Source organism: Pinus tabuliformis, chromosome J, assembly GCF_031772625.1.
Source record: "Pinus tabuliformis cultivar Carrire ecotype Pingquan chromosome J, CPIR1, whole genome shotgun sequence".
NCBI classification, from domain to species: Eukaryota; Viridiplantae; Streptophyta; class Pinopsida; order Pinales; family Pinaceae; genus Pinus; species Pinus tabuliformis.
In genome coordinates, this window is record NC_142295.1 from 74,413,249 (window position 1) to 74,432,050 (window position 18,802).

The window sequence follows — 18,802 nt, forward strand, 5'->3', positions numbered from 1 at the left end:
TAGCAGTTGGCTCCTTCTGAACATGTGAAAATATTTCAAAAGTATTCTTAGCCATATTGCATGGCATGTTGTTGTAGTAGCTACTACATATCCTACTTCTGCAGAAGATATTGAGACAATCGATTGTTTCTTAGATGTCCATTAGATCAAACTTGTGCCCACATGAAAATCATATCCTGAAGTATTTTTTCTATCATCAATACTGGCAGAAAAATCATTGTCTATGTATCATATAAGCCTAATATTTCTAAAACTTGTGTATCACAATCCATAATTACTTCTACCTGCAATATACCTCAAAATCCTTTTTACAACCTTCTAGTGAGATTCCTTAGGAGACTCCATAAATCTGGAAATGTAACTAATTGCATACATAACGTCACGTCTTGTTGCAGTAAAGTACATAAGGATACCAACAAGCCTCCAATACAACGTTGAATCCAATGTTGGTCCATCATTTTGCTTGTTCAATTTTATACATGTTGCAATAGGTGCCTCTGTTGGTTCACATTTGTCCATTCTAAACCTCCTTAAGATATATGTACCATACTTTTGTTGACATGTAAAAATCCTTTGAGTAGATTACTTGACTTCAATTCCCAAAAAGTACCTCATGAAAGGGTTTTTATCTCAAATTCTCTTTTCATAGTAGCTTTGAATTCATCTAACACCAAATTCCTCGAATATACTATGTCATCAACATAAATAAAAATTACATGGATTTTACCTTGATCTGATCTGGTATAGAGAGTGGGCTCATTATTGCTCTTACTAAACCCATTGTTAGGAAAATATGATTCAATTTGACTGTACCAAGCTATTGAAGATTGCTTTAAAACATAAAATAGATTTCTTCGACTTATACACTTTATACTCTTGGCCTTTTACTTCAAATCCTTGTGGCTAATTAACATACACCTCCTCTTTTAGTTTTCCATTTAAGAAAGTTGACTTCATGCCCATTTGATAAACTAGCCATTTATTCTAGGTTGTAATGGCTAATACTACTCAAATAGTATCCATTGTTGCTACTGGAGAAAAAGTTTCACCATGTAGTTAATACTTGGTTGCTAAGCAAATCCTTTGGCAACCAACCTCGCCTTATATTTCTCTACTTTTCCTTTCTCATCCAATTTTGTCTTGTACACCCATTTAACACCAATGTTGTTTTTACCTCTTGGGAGATCAACAAGATCACATCTCTCATTCCTTTCAACAACTTCAATCTCTTCATTCATGGATTGTACCTAATGTTTTTCTTTCATTGCTTCTTCAAAAAAGGTAGGTTGACAAGATAATAAGAAAAATATTGCTCGTTAATCTGTGTCATCACATTACTCGTATATTTCCTCTAAGCTAATTATTCTTTGATTTCTCACTGGATCTTTTGACTTTGTTGGAAGTATGACTTTTTGTTTGTCTTTGCACATATAACCTTGACAATTTTGTCAAAGGGCCTTGTTGTCCTGAACTTCCGACCTGTTCAACTATTGGGAAAAATGGATATCCTCTATCCACTGCCTCATTATGTTGATCACTCCAAGATTTTTCCTCCAATAATTTTACTTCTCTACTCACCACAAATTTCCTAGTGACTGGATTATATAACATGTAGGCTTTGTATTGTTCATTGTATCCAATAAAAATGCATCTTTCACTTCTATTGTCAAAATTCCTTCTTAGCTCTTTCGTAACATGTGCATAAGAAATATAGCAAAAAACTTTAAAATAAAAAACACTTGAGTTTGTACCACTCCATGCCTCTTGAGGCACTTTACCTTTCATGCTATTTTTTGGAGATTTGTTCAATGTGTAGGTTGAACAAGCAACAAATTTAGCTCAAAAATCACTAGGCAATTCTAACTTTGAGCATACTCCTTTCCATGTTCGTAATGGTCCAATTTTTTTGTTCAACAATTCCATTTTGCTGTGGAGTATATCTAGTGGTGAATTTTCTTTTAATTATGTGTTGTTTTCAAAAATTTGCAAACTCCTTTGAGTCATACTCTCCTCCTCCATTGGATTTGAGCATTGTGACATGTTTTTTGAAATTTTTGAATGTCTCTGATTTGTTCTTGAGACAATACACCCAAAGTTCCTACTAAAATCATCAATAAATGATAGAAAATAAAAGCTTCCACCAATAGATTGAGTTTGCATGGCTCCACATAGATATGTGTGAACAAGTTCTAGAAGCTCCTTAGCTTTGTAGGAGGATTTGGGAAGTTGTCTCTTTGATGCTTCCAAATAATGCAAATTTCACAAGTGTTACTTTGATCATTCAATATGAGAAAATATTTGACCATTGACAGTTTCTACAGTAGCTCGAGACTCTTAAAAGGTAGGTGACCTTACCCGAGATGCCACAGCGAAGTCTCGTATATTTTTGAGACATTTTGTGCATATGACTAAGACATGTATACACTTCTCAAATCCAATGGGAACATTCTATTCTAGGTCATTTGGACCTTTGCAACAATTCTTCTACTACGTGACTTATCTCATATTGTGCACGTCGAGTCTTTAAATCTGACATCATAACCATGGTAACTCAATTGGCCAATACTTAACCAGTTATGTATGAGATTTGGTATCTAATAAACATCACAAATATATTTCTCTCATTTTTCTTATTGAAGATAGACACAACACTTTTGCCTATGGCCTTCACATGTTGATCATCTCTTAGATTAATTTCAAGTTGAATAGAATTATCAATATTAAAAAAAAAACTTTTGTTGCCTATCATATGATTGTTGCAACCACTGTCTAGCAACCAGAGATCCTTATTTTTATGTTCTTTAGTGAATTTACATGATATGAACATTGACTATGTAATCCCTCCTTCAATGTTGGAGACATGTGTTCTACTCTTGTTCACACCTCACTAGTTCTTTCTACATTCACTTCCATAATGGTCATATTTCTTGCAGTAATAACATATTACCTTGAACTTGTTTGTTCGCCTTCTACCTCTTCATTTTTTATTTTGAGAGTGTTTAGGCTTATTTAATCATCTTGATTTCTCTGGTGTAGAACTTCCTTTTGATTGGTTATTACCTTGGCCTCTTTGACCTCTAACTCTGTTTTTGTCTTTGCCTCTGCCAATAGATGCTTGAGTCTTGAACGCAAGTTCTAAGGACTCATGTTCCATGTTGATTATGGATTCATGGGATAACATAGATTCTATCATTTCTCGTACTATCAATTTGGACAGATCATTAGACTCCTCTATGGAAATAAAAAAACATCTCAAACTTATTAGGTTGTCTACTAACAACTTTCTCTAGAAATTTATGATATTAAGTCATCTCTCCATGAATCTTGATGTAACAGCCCCCAGTTGATTTTCCATGTAATTGGAAGGACATTATAAAGGAAAAAATAAGACCAAGGTCATGGGACACGTATTCCAAGTTGAATGGAGGGAAAAGCATTAAAGTGGGTATCACTTGTGGTTAATTAAAGTTTATGGAAATTGGCATTGGCAGAGGCAAATGTAAATAAACGGAAATTAATTCAATGAAATAAAGGAAATTAGGAGAAAAGGAAGATGAAGAGACAAGAGCATGCATGCAAGGAAATTAGAGATAAAATAAAGTAAAATGGAAAAAAGAGGAAAAGGAAAGGAAGAGACACCAGACGTCAATGTTAAAAATGCATCTAAGAAACAATCGACATCTTTTTGTTGAGATTTTAATTAGTTTCAAAAATTGAACTCCAGGAGGGGAGAAAGAGAGAGAGAGTACTTGGACATAAGAAAGCAAGCAAATGACAAGCAATGAAATCAATGGATTGCAAGGAAAAGATTGGAGGAGCATCTACAACAGGAAGATTTTGCAGGTAACAAATTGAATGTGATTTCCTTGTTGGGATTTGAATGCATTGTGCATGCTTGGTTTACATGTTATTTTGTTTTCATTGTGTTGTCATTGCTACAACACCCTCCAAAATTTCAGTACGTTCAAATTTTGGATCCTACTCAACTATCGCATCAAGTGTCACCTTGGTCGTCAAGTGTCATTTCAAGTCATTCTATATGTTTCGGGTGTTCTTGATCATTCTTAAGTTTCACCGCATTGTTTAGAACATCTCTAGTGCACTCCGTGGTCATAACACCTTTGTTTGTTGTAAAATGACACTTTTGTTCGCAATTGCACATACTTTGTTCGTTTTATTTGGGGAGTGTTTGTAAACTAGTGTTTTGATGTGTATTTATCATTGTTCAAGTATGTCTAAGTTTTATTGATGAGTTTGTATGTGTCACACTTGATTTCATGTATAGACTCATTGTGTTCGCCCCTTGTGCTACTTTCCAAACTTAGACAATTTTGGTTGCACAAGTGAACCCATTAAGGCCAGGAGTGCAAAAGAAAACTCGTAAGCCTTAATCGAGAATCCTTCATTGTCATAAAGTGTGCCCTTTACCCTCTAAGAGTGCATAGTGCACTCCTAAGCATCATTCCCCTTCCCTATTCCGAACTATGCCCTAAAAAATCAAGTCTTCCTTGAGCGCGCTCCTTGAACGCAAAGAACCATGCCCTCCTTGAGCGCATGAGTGTACCTTGAAGCCCTGAATCCTAACCCCTCCAGCCTTCAACAATGTGCCCTAAACCCTCCTTGGCTCTCTTGAGTGCATCAATGCACCCCCAAGCCTTGAAGCCTAACCCTTCAGCCATCGACAATGCGCCCTACACCCTCCTTGTCTCCCTTGAGAAAATAGTGCACTTGGGAAGCTCAAATGCTCCTCCTTTGTCCTTCAGACTTGGGCCTTGTGCCCTACCTTGATTTTTCTCTCTCCTCTTGATTGCATGAGTGAATCATGAAGCCTTGAAGCTTCATCTCTTTATCCTTTTGAAGTGTGCCCTTGTGCCCAAAAGTTTCTTTGCTCTTCCCGAGCGCACTGATAAGATATGAATATAAAATTTGCATGACACATGTTAGAATAGAAAAAAATTCAGGCTGATGCTGGCTTGGCATGAGTGATTGCAGGTGCATGTATTTCAAGAACAGCATGGCAAGGATGAATGAAGAAAATCGGGCAAAGAGGGCAGTCAAAGGAAGCATTCAAGAACCTTTCAAAGTGCGCCCTTGCGCCCAAAATTTTCCTTTCTCTTCCCGACCGCACTAATAAGATATGAATAGAAAAATTTCATGAAACATGTTAGAATATAATATTTTTCAGGGTGATGTTGGCTTGGCATGAGGGATTGCAAGTGCATATATTTCAAGAATAGCATGGAAAGGATGTATGAATAATATCAGGCAAAGAGGGCAGTCAAAGGAAGAATTTAAGAATGAAGAACACATTGAAAACTTGATGACCGAAGTAGCCCAAAAGACTCCATGAGATCAAAGACCCTTTAGAGGGTGAAAACATCAACAATATGAAAGTTGCATTCAATATCGAAGACACAAGTGGAAACCTTGCCACCTCTCGAAGAAAGTCCATGTCATCAGTCACTACGAGTCCAAGTCATCAATGATAGTGACTTGTCATGTCCTCACCACATGATGATGTGGAAATTATGATGTAATCATGTAATCATTGTAAAGACAAAGAAGTAGAAGTCCAAGAGTCATGTATGGACAAAAGAGCCATGTGAAGAAGTCCAAAAGACATGTAATTCCAAGAGTCATATGTAATTCCAAAAGTCATTTGGAAGTCCAAGAGTTATAGAAGTCCAAAGGTCATTAGAAGTTGGAAAGTCAAGAGTCATAAGGATATGAAAGGTCATGCCTCAAGTTATAAAAGGAGCCTCATTTCTCAAGCAAAGGAATCTTAAGCTTGGATTCTCTCACAAGGCATTGCAAAGATAGAGATAGTACTTTTGGGGAGCAAGTAGTGGCTCTAACACTCCACTATTGGAGCTAGTGATGTTCATTGTACTTATGTATCTTGGAACTTTTGCTTAATACTTGAAGCCATTTGGACAACACATTTTCATGCATACATCATGGATGTTTGAATACTATTATTCTAATATTTGCGGTTTATGTTGGATCTCACATGTACTTAAGTAATTTAACTATTTCGGCAACCTTGGTGCTAAACTTGTTGGAAATGTGTTGTGATGATTTAACGATCATAGCATCTATGTGAACCATTCCGCTTGATGTCTAGCGATTTTTTCTTGTTTGTGTGCATGTGTCTCCATTAGATTAGTAATATTACTTGTCTTTTAGAGGCTCACTTTCTCTCCCCTATAATGAAAGAACCTTGATACATCTATAACTAAACATTCACAAGGCACACTCTCTTTCTCATTCAAAAGCACATGTGTGCTTCTCTCTCATGCTAACTACTTAAGCTAAGGAAAATCTCTAATTCAATGGCAGTCATGTTGTATTTCCGAATGGGACTTCAACACCAAATAGTGTGAGGTCTAATTGGGACCTCATATCGGGGGGATCCCTTGTATATTAGCAGTATCCAACACCATCAACATTTTGGTGCTAGAATGATGGCAGCCAATTTTTATGGTTGATAACTTTTCACATCCCAATCATTCAATTTATAGACAAAGCAGTAATATCCCGTGTAACATCCCTACTCTTATACCCAAGTTAGGAGGGTCTTCTCAACCTGGTTCAGAGTTGGCCTACAAAGTTACCTATGAACAACTCTGGGCAGTTTGATCTATTACCCATGGATTCACAAAAGCTATTGATTTACTCCCTGTTGCTCATAATCTTCCTCATAATCCTAAGAAGAAGGAAACAACTCATACTAGTGTATTGGTTGCATCAGTGGAAGATTTGGTTTGTGCCACTCTTGGGAATTAGCAGAGTCTTTAGAAGACATAGTTTAGCAAGAGATGCTTCCACCAATTCACAAAGAATATGAGGAAGATATTGTTCTTTCTGACGGAGAGTCGACAGAAATTGAGTTAGAATTTAGCGACAGTTTAAACGGTGAAGGAGAATGCTCATCGGATTTGGAAAAGGAGGAGGAGAAAAGAGACGAAGACATGGAAGATCAATACTTGGATTGGATGGCCCAAGGGTTGTGTGCTCTTCCAAAAAACCTTCATAGAACGCGTAGACATCTGGAAAGCTCTTGTCTAAGTTTAATCCTAACAAGATCATATCAATGATTTCTACATGCATCTACGGATGTTAGAGGTACGATACAATGATGTTGATTGTAGTATTTTCCCTTTCACTTTAAATGGTATAGAAGCAACATAGTACCATATTTTTCCTATTAACTCAATCCACGAACGGAGGGAGTTTAATAATTTATTTTTGGAGAAATTCACCGATGACAAGACTCCTGCCATGTTATTAAAAGAGCTCGGAAATATTAATATGGGGGAGAAGGATAAAGTTAAGGATTTCAATCAAATGTTTAATTGCATATTGAACAAGTTTCCCCCATACACATAGCCTCATGATTCTATCACTATTGATTATTATGTAGTTGTATTGTCAACAAACAATTATGCTTTTGTTAAAAGAGATACAAAGGAAACACTGGCTTTAAATTTTACATAACTGATCATCGTAGAGAAAGACTTGCGTGCCATTAGAGCTATTATTGATGATGAAGAATCTAAAGACTCCAAGGAGACTGGAAAGAAGTCTTAGCCTTCTTCAAGGCTAAAGAAAAGGATTTTGTTGATAATGAAAGCTTGAATAGATCTTTAAAAGCACTCGCCAATGAAGTCTCAGAGTTAAAGAGAAAGTTGAGCAAGACCTCTACCAGTAGCAAGCCCCCCAAGTATTTCCCTTTTAGAAGGAATAAAAACAACAACAAGCTACAACAATCAGCCAGCTAAGTTTGCCTAGAGTTCAAATGTTCTGCAGAATATTTAAAGCATAGGCATGGATAACTATTGTTCCTTCCATAAGGAATGGCATTCAAAGAAAATGTTCCTACAGTGGAACCACAACATAAATGCTCTGGAAGTGCATATTTTTTATCATTTATTAGCAGATGAGTAGTCTGAGTGAATGGAAGAAAGAAATGAGCCTACAGCGGTTGAGGAAAGTATAGGTATTGTACATGAAGTTAACATTTGTTATTTTATTCTCAATACCAACAAGAAGAGTGTTGAAGCACCTCCTCAAAGTGAATCTCCTACTCATAAACAAACTGGTTATTATAATTTGAGGAGAAAAGGGTTTGTTCTTGAGTCGGAAGCTACGAGACAAGAGTTAAAGAAGCAAATGTTAGGAAGATTTGCACCACCAACAAATCCTGCTCAGGATACACAAAATAAGTCTAGAAGCGTTGTTGTCTCTAAGAGTACTTCCACCAGCAGTAAAGATAATTCCATCACCCTGAAAGTTTCAAATCAAGCTACACCTCCAGACACTTCAGCACTGCCTGCTTAAACTAAAACTATTGATTATAACATAGTCGAAGACTTGAAGAGAGCTTGTACCAATATTTCCATCTTTGAGCTCACAAAGATAGCAGGCTAGCGTGAACTTCTTGTCCAAGCCTTCTCAAAGCCTTCATCAGGTGACAAATATTCTACCTCTCAAAAGATGTCTAGTAAGTCTTCTGTAACTCTCAAATCTGTAGTTAATGTTGTAATTTTAGATGTTTGCAATCTCTACCCCCGATTTTTGCTAACTTTCGAAGTATTTATTACAATGTCCATAATTGTTTGGTCGATTCGAGTGCATCTGTAAATGTAATGTGATTATCTATTACTAAAAAAATTAACGCTAAATGAGATAAAAATGATGCACAAATCATCCAGCTGGACAGATCCGTTGTCCAAGATATTGGTGAACTCAAGAATATTATTATCCAATTAGCATCTAATCACCGGGTACACCAATGCATAAACATTGTGATTGTGGACATCCGTGAAGCCTATGGCATACTCCTGAGAAAAGAGTGGTCTAGTAAGTTACAAGGTATTTTGCTACAGATTAGTCACACTTATGTATTCCATATAAGGGCAAAACTAACTAGATTTGAGTGGAAAGTGAACCATACATGAAATATATTGTCACATCATTTGAGGTTCATAATGAGCCTGTTTCCTTTGCAGGTATTATCTTTGGAAATTGTTTCCTATAAGTTAATCACAAGGGTTATCAAGAACAACCATCACCTATCCCACCAGATACACAGTTGGAGCTCCTTTCTTGTACTCTGACTAGTGCTAATGAATCCTGTAATATAGATGTACATAATAGTAATAATAGTATAGGAACTAGTTTAGTAGCTAATAATATATGGACTATGTACTTTGATGGTTCTAAAATGTAGGATGGCTCTGGAGTTGGTTGCATACTCATAGACCCACGTAATAAGAAGTACATCATATCATGTCGTTTGGAGTTCAAGTGTACAAATAATATTGTTGAATATGAAGCACTCGTGCTTAGGTTAAAGAAAGCCATCGACCTGAAGGTAGAGTTTCTCAAGGTAATTGGTGACTCAGAAGTGGTTACTCGACAGGTACAGGATTCTATCCACTGTGTTTCACAAAATCTTAAAAACTACCAACAGGAGGTATGGTGATTGGTTAATTATTTTAAATCTATTAATATTATTTATGTTCCCAGAATTTGAAATGTCGCAACAAATACATTAGCAAATGTAGTCGCTAGAATGTCACCTTTGAAAAATGGTTCTTCTATAGAGATTATATATAGACCATATGTGCCTAATAACGTCACTAGTCTTCGTGTTTTCAATGACGACCAACAGATATTGCATTTTATGGCTAATGTGGACATATTCAAAGATGCGGTCATTGACGAGGATGAACACGACAAGGCTTTGCAGGAAGCATCTAATGCAATGAAAGGAAACATTATGCCTAAAGGTGTAATGTCTCTAGAAAAATTATATGACCTACAAAACCAGTTCAAAGGACCAATCAATACTAAGACTCGGAGCTTGAAGTTATCATCTGAATAAGTCAACTTGGGAACTCGAGAAGATATGAAATATGTAAACCTCAATACGTGTTTTTTGCGAAAAGAATGACAAGCATTTATCCACTTCAAGGTGTGTTTGCGTGGACATACAACAATTTGAAGACACATGATATTTGTATTATCCAGCATGTCATTCCCATTAGAGAAGGGGTGAAACCTTTTCAGCATAAGCTAAGGAACATCCAATGTTGGAACCCCTAATTCAAAAGGAGATGAGGAAGTTTTTGGATGCTTTGATCATTTTAAAGGTCAAACATATTACTTGGGTTTCGAAATTGGTCCCTATTAGAAAGAAGTCTGGTGAGATAAGGTTATATGTCGACTTTCGCAATCTTAACAAGGAATTAGACAAAGACAACTACCCGGTGCCATCCATGGAGCAGATCCTCCAAATAGTATCTAGGTATGAGATGTTCTTGTTGCTAGATGGTTTTTCTAGCTATAATCAAGTGCTAGTGGTAAAATTGGATCGTCTTAAAACCACCCTCAGGACCAAGTGGGGAACATTCGCCTTTAAGTGCGTGTCATTCAGGTTTATAAATGTTGGTGCTACATTTCAAAGAGAAATGGAAATCACTTTCCATGGCCTGATTGGCCAAAGTGTAATTGTTTATTTGGATGATGTAATTGTATTCTCCAAAAGAAGATCAGATCATGTACATCATCTGAAGCAAATATTTGAGCGATGTCAAAAATATGGGATCTCTCTCAATCCCAAGAAAAGCATATTTGGTGTGTCAGAAGGCACTCTCTTAGGACACATCATTTTGAAAAGTGGAATCAAAGTTGATCCCGAAAGGGTCAAAGCTATAACTCAGATCATGTTCCCAGTAAATAAGAAGGTTATGCAATCTTTCTTAGGGAAGATTAATTTCCAACACAAGTTCATCTTTGACTATACTTAGATATTTAAACCTCTACAAGAGATGATTAAGAAAAAAGTGATTTATAAATGGGACAAAAAAGAAAAAGATGTTTTTGCTCAAATTAAACAAGTTATCACTGATGTGACTACTTTGTTTAGCCCTCATTATGGCAAATATTTCCTGCATTATACTTTTGCCTCAGATTCATCTATCACGTTCGTACTGGCACAAAAGGATGTTGAAGGAAATGAATGGCATATTTCCTTCATGAGTGCTAGCTTACAGGGGCCAGAGCTAAATTACTCTGACATCGATAAACAAGCCTATGTTGTATATAAGGCAATAAAATATTTCAGGACCTGTCTCCTTAATGCTCACATGATCATATATGTGCCTCATCCAGCGGTCATAACACTCTTTGTGCAGCAAGAGCTCGGTGAGAAGAGGGAAAATTGGATGACCTGCCTGCAGGAATATGATCTGGAGTTTAAACTAGTTCATACATTAAGGGTCATGGCCTCTATCAATTAGTAGCAAAAGCAAGAGATGCTCATGAGCAATATATTTCATGATGGGAGTAGGAAATAGAGATGTACAAAATTGAACAAGTTCCCCAGACAAGCTCAACAGTGCCATGGTATTCAGATATACGATAATTCTTAGAGCACGACACCTTTCCCACACATTTATTGAACAAGAAAAAGAGGGAAATCCGCATTAAATCTATATCATATCACCTCGTTCATGGAGTGCTTTTCAAAAAACACCATAATGATGTCTTAATAAGATGCCTTGAACCTCAAGACACAGAGAAGGTACTAAGATATTTGCATGACATATCGATTGGTGGTCACTATGTGGGAATACAATTGTGCATAAAGTAATGAGGGCTTGTTATTATTGTCCCACCTTATTCAAATATGCTCACACTTATTCTCACAAGTGCCAAGATTGTTAGAGATGTGTCAGCCGAGACCAGAAGTCAGCCACCCAATTGCTACCAGTAACAGTTGAGGAACCTTTGAAACATTGGGGACTAGATGTTATTGGAGAAATATTCCCACATTCATCAATGAAACGCCAATATATTTTAACAATGACATATTATTTTACTCGGTGGATGGAAGCAATTCCTTTAAGACAAGTCAACAACTAGGAAGTCAACCACTTCTTAAAGCATAATATTATAACTAGGTTTGGCATTCCAACGTCTCTTGTATTTGATAATGTGACTCATTTTTCTTTGTTGAAACTTTATGAATTCACATTAGAGAATGGTATTGTGTTAAAACATGCATCTAAGTATTATACACAATAAAATGGTTTAATTTAATCAACAAACAAAAATCGCATTTGTATAATTAAGAAACCATTTTCTCTCAGCAAAGGAACTGAAACAATGCTTTGACAAATGTAGTATGGGTTGACCTTGTAGCTCCTAATCCTTTCCTCAAAACCTCACTGTATTTTATGGTTTATGGAAAAGAATTTATCTTGCCTCTAAACCTATATCTCCTAGCCTTACAGCTCTCCTAAGAGTCCCAAGGTATACCTTGCCTTTTGGTTCAAAGCATGATAGATACTTTGCTTAAACTTGAGGAAGAAAGGCTCAAAGCCAAATAAATATGTATCATCCATCAAAACCATATTAAGCATTGGTTCAAAAAAAAATCCACAGGGACTAAGAGTTTCGATGTGGGTGAATTCATGTTGAAGTGGGGAAAATCCCATGAAGAGAAAGGCAAACACACGAAGTTCTCACCATTGTGGATTCTCCCCTTTACCATCGAAGAAAATCTCAGTCATAATATTTTCAAGATGAAATCCTTAGACGAGAGGACTGGCTGTCATCCCATAAATGGCTGAGATTTGAAACATTATTTCCAATAGCAACTCTAAGTTGTGTTTCTTGTACAATCTTTTTATTTTTCTCTATCGTCTGCGTCAGTCTTGTGTGTGTTTGTTAAGTCATGTCCCATCATGTTTGGTATCTTGGCCATTGTATATAAATAAGACCTTGTGTGAAAGGGTGTGTTGTAGCATCCATTGTTATTTAAGTTTTATTTCTAGTTTTATTACAAAATGAAATAAAAATCAAAATATGAAAGAAAAACCAAATATTAATGGCTTTTGAAAGTGGTAAACCCGCGAGAAGATCTAGGTCGTTCGATCAACAAGCCACAGATCCGACGGCAGTCGCGTAGTTAACATTTAGGAGATCGGACGCAATGGTGTATCAAATATAGTTTAATTCATTGAAGTCAGGGCCAATCTCAGTCGTCCATCGAAAGAGACGGGATCCGACGGATATCGGGTCAAATATCGGGTCGGAAAGTAATCAGGTTCCATCTTCTAAATTGGACCTGATAAATCATCAACTGCAAATCTTATTTCCTATCGGGTCTAGATATCGGGTCGGAAAGTAATCGGGGTTTTGTCTTTACAATCAGACCCGATAAATCATTAATTGGCAGCTTTTATTTCCTATCGGGTCTGCATGGGAGTCAAAGGGGCATTGAAAAGGTGGATGCGACAGGTTTATGAACCAAAGTGTTAATTTTTTGAGTTCCGAAGGTTTTCCATATGCTAAAGGTCATGCAGGTTCAAGAGGCGCGATCAAGCGATAGCCTAATAAGTACAATGAGGTGCACTGCAGGGGAGCAATAAGCATGAAATTTAATTAAAGCTCAACCCCCACAGTTGACCATGACGTTAGCATGGTTGACCAAAATGTGTGGCCAGAAATTACTGCAGGGGTTCAACCTCGTTGAAATCTCCCATACATTTTTTACCTCCGCAATGAGCTCCCAAATCTTTCCGCCCCACATCACTTTCATCTGTTAATTGCCCACGTCACTCACCATACCCCGCCACTTCATCCACTACTCCATTAATGGCTGATAGAGCAACACAAAGATACATCAGCAGAACCACAAGCTCAAGCTACAGATTCGAACAGCGAACAGCCATCACTTTCTAATTTCCATTACTTCCTGTTATTTTATTTTCTTGAGAATGAGGTGTCTTTTACCCTCTATGTAATATTCTGTAATAATTTTTACTTCAAAGCAATTAGAGGATAGTTAGGTAGTTTGACAGTTTTTGTGATTACCAACTGTCTCATAATGTATAAAAAGAGGAAAGTTTATAAAGAAGGGGTTCAAAGTTTGGAGAACCTGGATATTAGGCCACTAAATTCCTGATACAACTATTGATTAATGAAAGAATCAGAAGTTTTCCATAAATTGTTGGGTATGATTTTGTGACTTCTCTGTTATGTGTCATCTTATGTTTTCTTCCTTTAAATATGGTAATGAAGCTTCAGGTCTTTATTTGCTTATGTAAATGAAGTTAAAATCCCTTAAAAGAGCACTCCTATACTTGAAGTTCCCACCTCTGCAATTCTCCTAAGTTACAGATAGTAGTTTCTATGTAAGACAACATATTATCTTTAACTTCTCCAAGTGTCATAGATAGTAGATTCTGTGTAAAACAACATATTTCTTATGACTTCTTCAAGCTTCCTTCATTCATCATTTATATTTAACAATCAAATGGCATTCTGAGATTTTCATGTCACCTAAGTATTGAGGGTTTAAAACCAAGTCTTTTGGGTCCTTCATTTCAGAATACAACATACAATTAAGTGACAAGAAAGTGACAATAATTATAAACATTAATGTTTTAAGCACAATTTCTACATAGCCAGGAAATTTGGTTTCTTAAGGTACAACAAGGTGCATGGCTTAGAAGGGCTTTATGGTGAAACTAAGAGGAATTGTGACAACCACAATGCTTGGCTATTTGTTAGTTCTTCTTCTTAGTTTGGGAATATGCCATAGGTTGAGCTAAGTTTGGATGGAAAATATGATACACCCAAAAGGAAAACCTTAAGGGAACCTATCAGACCCACATCTATTCTAGTATCCAAACTCCTTAACTTGGTGTTAAATCCACTTGGTTTGTTACATGCTTATCCAATCTAGTAGAAAAATTATAAGGTGAAAATCTAAAGCGATAAAACTAATATCAGAGCTTATATAAATACTTCTCTGAAGGGGAAACCTCCTCTTCTCTCAATAATTTGATATCCCTCTTCTTTCCGTTGAAATAATAAGTGACGAAGCACAATATTATTAAATAAATAAATAAAGGGTGAAAGAACATAAATGCTTCCTACGCAAGGAGGTGAAGCAAGTGACTTCGTCGGGGTACTGTCCAAGCATGTTGGTAGCGAAGCAACATTTGTTCTCCTGCAGTGACTCCACCAGGGTATTGTCCAGGCCTACTAGCAGTGAAGCAACACCAGAGGTGAAACTCATACTCTGAATATCTTAAACTCACTGCACATATTACCCTTCCTATATTAAAACAATTGTGATATGGCATATATTTTGTTATGTTTGAACCAAGTAAAGGAAATTAAGATGTTATGTATATAACCGGTTGAAAGGGGAAGTCAAGATTATCTAATTGGTGAATCAATACTTCCTGAAATGATGACCCTATAACTAAACATATATTCCTAGGTAGAAAATCTGGAGTTCATCCAGTGTGTCATCAAGTGTTGTCGTGCTACAACACCCTCCAAATTTTCACTTTCAAAGTTTGGAGCCTATTCAACTGTCGCATCATTGCGTTGCTTCTCAAGTGTCGTTTCAATTCATTATGTATGTTTCAAGTGTTCTTAATCATTCTTAAGTGTCTTCGCATTGTTTAGAACATCTCTAATGCACTTGATGGTCATAAAACCTTTGTTTGATGTAAAATGACACTTTTGGTTACAGTCACACACACTTTGTCCATTGTAATTGAGGAGTGTTTGCAAACTGGAATTTTATTATGAGTTGGTATGTGTCACACTTGATTTCATTTCTAGACTCATTGTGTTCGCCCCTTGATCTACCTTCCAGACCTAGACAATTATCGGTTGCACAAGTGAACCCATTAAGGCCAGGAGCTCGAAAGCGCCCTCTTAGGCCTTGATCGGGAATCCTTCATTATCTGGAAGTGTGCCATGCGCCCTCAAAGAGTGAATAGCACACTCCTAAGCATCATTCCCCTTCCCTGTTCCAAATTGTGCCCTAAAAAATCGAGTCTTCCTTGAGCTCACTCCTTTGACTCAAATAAATGCACCCTCCTTGAGTGCATGAGTGCACCTTGAAGCCTCAAAGCCTAACCCCTTCAGCTTTTAGTAATACACCCTACACCCTCCTTGGCTCTCTTGAGCACATGAGCACACCCCGAAGCCTCGAAGCCTAACCCTTTAGCCTTTGACAGTGCGCCCTGCATCCTCCTTGTCTCCCTTGAGCGCACAGTGCACTTGGGAAGCTTGAATGCTCCTCCTTAGTCCTTCAGACCTGTGCCCTCCCTTGATTTTTTGTTCTCCTTTTGAGCGCATGAGTGCATCCAGAAGACTTGAATCTTCATCTCTTCAACCTTTCCAAGTGTGCCCTTGGGCCCAGAAGTTTCCTTGCTCTTCCTGAGTGCACAGATAAAATATGAACAGAATATTACATGAAACATGTTAGAATAGAATATTTTTCAAGTTGATTTTGGCTTAGCGTGAGTGATTGCAGTTGCAGGTATTTCAAGAATAGTGTGGCAAGGATGCATGAAGAAGATTGAGCAAAGAGGTTAGTCAAAGGAAGCATTCAAGAACAAAGAACACATTGAAACCTTGATGATCGAAGCATCCCAAAAGTCTCCATGAGATCAAAGACCCTTTGGAGGGTGAAAACATCAACAATATGAACGTTGCATGCAAGATCAAAGACACAAGTGGTGTCACCTCTCGAAGAAAGTTTATGTCATCAATCACTACAAGTCCAAGTCATCAATGATAGAGACTTGTCATGTCCTCAGCACATGATGATGTGGAAACTATGATGTTATCATGTAATAATTGTAAAAACAGAGAAGTAGAAGTCCAAGAGTCATGTATCGACAAAAGATCCATCTGAAGAATTCTAAAAGACATGTAATTCCAAAAGTCTTTTAGAAGTCCAAGAGTTATAGAAGTTCAAAGGTCATTAGAAGTTGGAAAGTCAAGAATCATAAGGATATGAAAGGTCATGCCTCAAGTTATAAAAGGAGTCACATTTCTCAAGCAAAGGACTTTGAACCTTGGCTTCTCACACAAGGCATTGGAGAGATAGATATGGTACTTTTGGGGAGCAAGTAGTGGCTCTAATGCTCCACCATTGGAGCTAGTGATGTTCATTGGACTTGTGTATCTTAGAACCTTTTCTTAATACTTGAAGCCATTTGGCCAACACATTTTCATCCATAGATCGTGGATGTTTTAAGACTATTCTTCTAATGTTTGCAGTTTATGTTGACTCTCACATTTAATGAAGTAATTGAACTATTTCGGTGACTTTGGTGCTAAACTTGTTGGAAATGTGTTGTGATGATTTAACGATTGTAGTATATATGTGAACTATTTCGCTTGATGTCTAATGATTCTTTCTTGTCTATGTGTGTGTGTCTCCATTAGATTATTACTATTAATTCTCTTTTCGAGGCTCACTTTCTCTCCCCAATAGTGAAAGAACCTTGATACATCTACAACTGAACATTCACAAGGCACACTCTCTTGCTTATTCAAAATCACATGTGTGATTATCTCTCATGTTAATTACTTAAGCCAAGGAAAATCTCTAAGTTAACGACATTCAGGTTGTATTTCCGAATGGGACTCCTACACCAAACGGTGTGAGGTATAATTGGGACCTCATATCGGGGGGATCCCATGTATGTTGGTGGTATCCAACACCATCAACATATTAGCATGGGATTTCCTGGATTGATAGTGGTTTCAGCCTTGTCTTGCCATTTTCTAGATAGCCATAGTGTGATGGGATTCATTCTTGTTTGATCTTTGGGTTGTCGAAATATTTTAGATCCGAGAGTGTTGGTCTCAGGAAAATCACAAGGGTTAGGGGTGGAGATGGTTTTCTTTGAGAAGCCCTTGATAGGTGGGGGAAGACAGGAAAATTCCTTTGGGTATGGTGAGGAAATTATGAGGCACCCAAACTTGTGTTGGTTTGGTGATTTTTGGATTTGTTTAAGTGAAATCATTATGGTTGAGGGTTGAGGTGGTTTAGCCTATGGATGCCCTGGTTGGTTTTGTTTTGGTTTATCCCATGAGATCCCACATTCATGATTGGAATATGGCACAGGGGTGATTGGCTGAAAGAAAGATTTGGTTTAGCCCAATCTATGGTTGGGTGGTACGTGGAAGTCCTTGACTTGGTTGGAATTTGCATATGTTATTATGTATTGATTCTTATTGAGAATAATGAGCACAAGTTCTAATTTTATGTATGATTTAATGATTGGATTGTCATGATTGTATTCTGGTTAAGTGTTGGTTATATGCATGGTATATTTCCTATTTTATGATGTGCTCTTGTTATGAATCCATTCCATGGTTTAATGAGTTATTGGCTACTTGATATGAATGCATAGGCTAATGTATGTTATTGCAACTAGTAAGAGAGGGAAACAATCCTTCTTGGTGATTCTCTGATGAAACTATGCATTTATGACCTACAGGTACCTTGACCACAAAGTGTTTTTCTAAATGATTCTCATGTATTTGATAAGTTTCAGCAAGAAATGAGTCAGGACTAGTGAATGAAGTTTTTTATAGGTGATTAAGGCAATTCTGGCAAGTTTTGCGCAGTTCTGGCCAGATGACTTGGAATTGACCCTAAAATCCAGAACAAGGTTTCTAGTCACACCCTTTGAACAGGGAAATTTTGGTTGCAACCGCATAGAGGAAGGCCTATGCATGCGACTAGAGATTTCCAACTAAATGCACAACTTGGCATGCATGCGACTAGGAGGTAGAGTTTGGTAAAAAGAAAGTTCCAACTCAGGGTTTGATCTCCAGTGGTTGTTGTCTGACACCTAGGTGATATAGTGTCCCTAAGAGGTTTCGATAAGTTTATGGTTAGTATACCCCACTTCCATAACTGGAACTTGGTTTTCAGGTCATGTCATAGTAACTCTCAACTCAT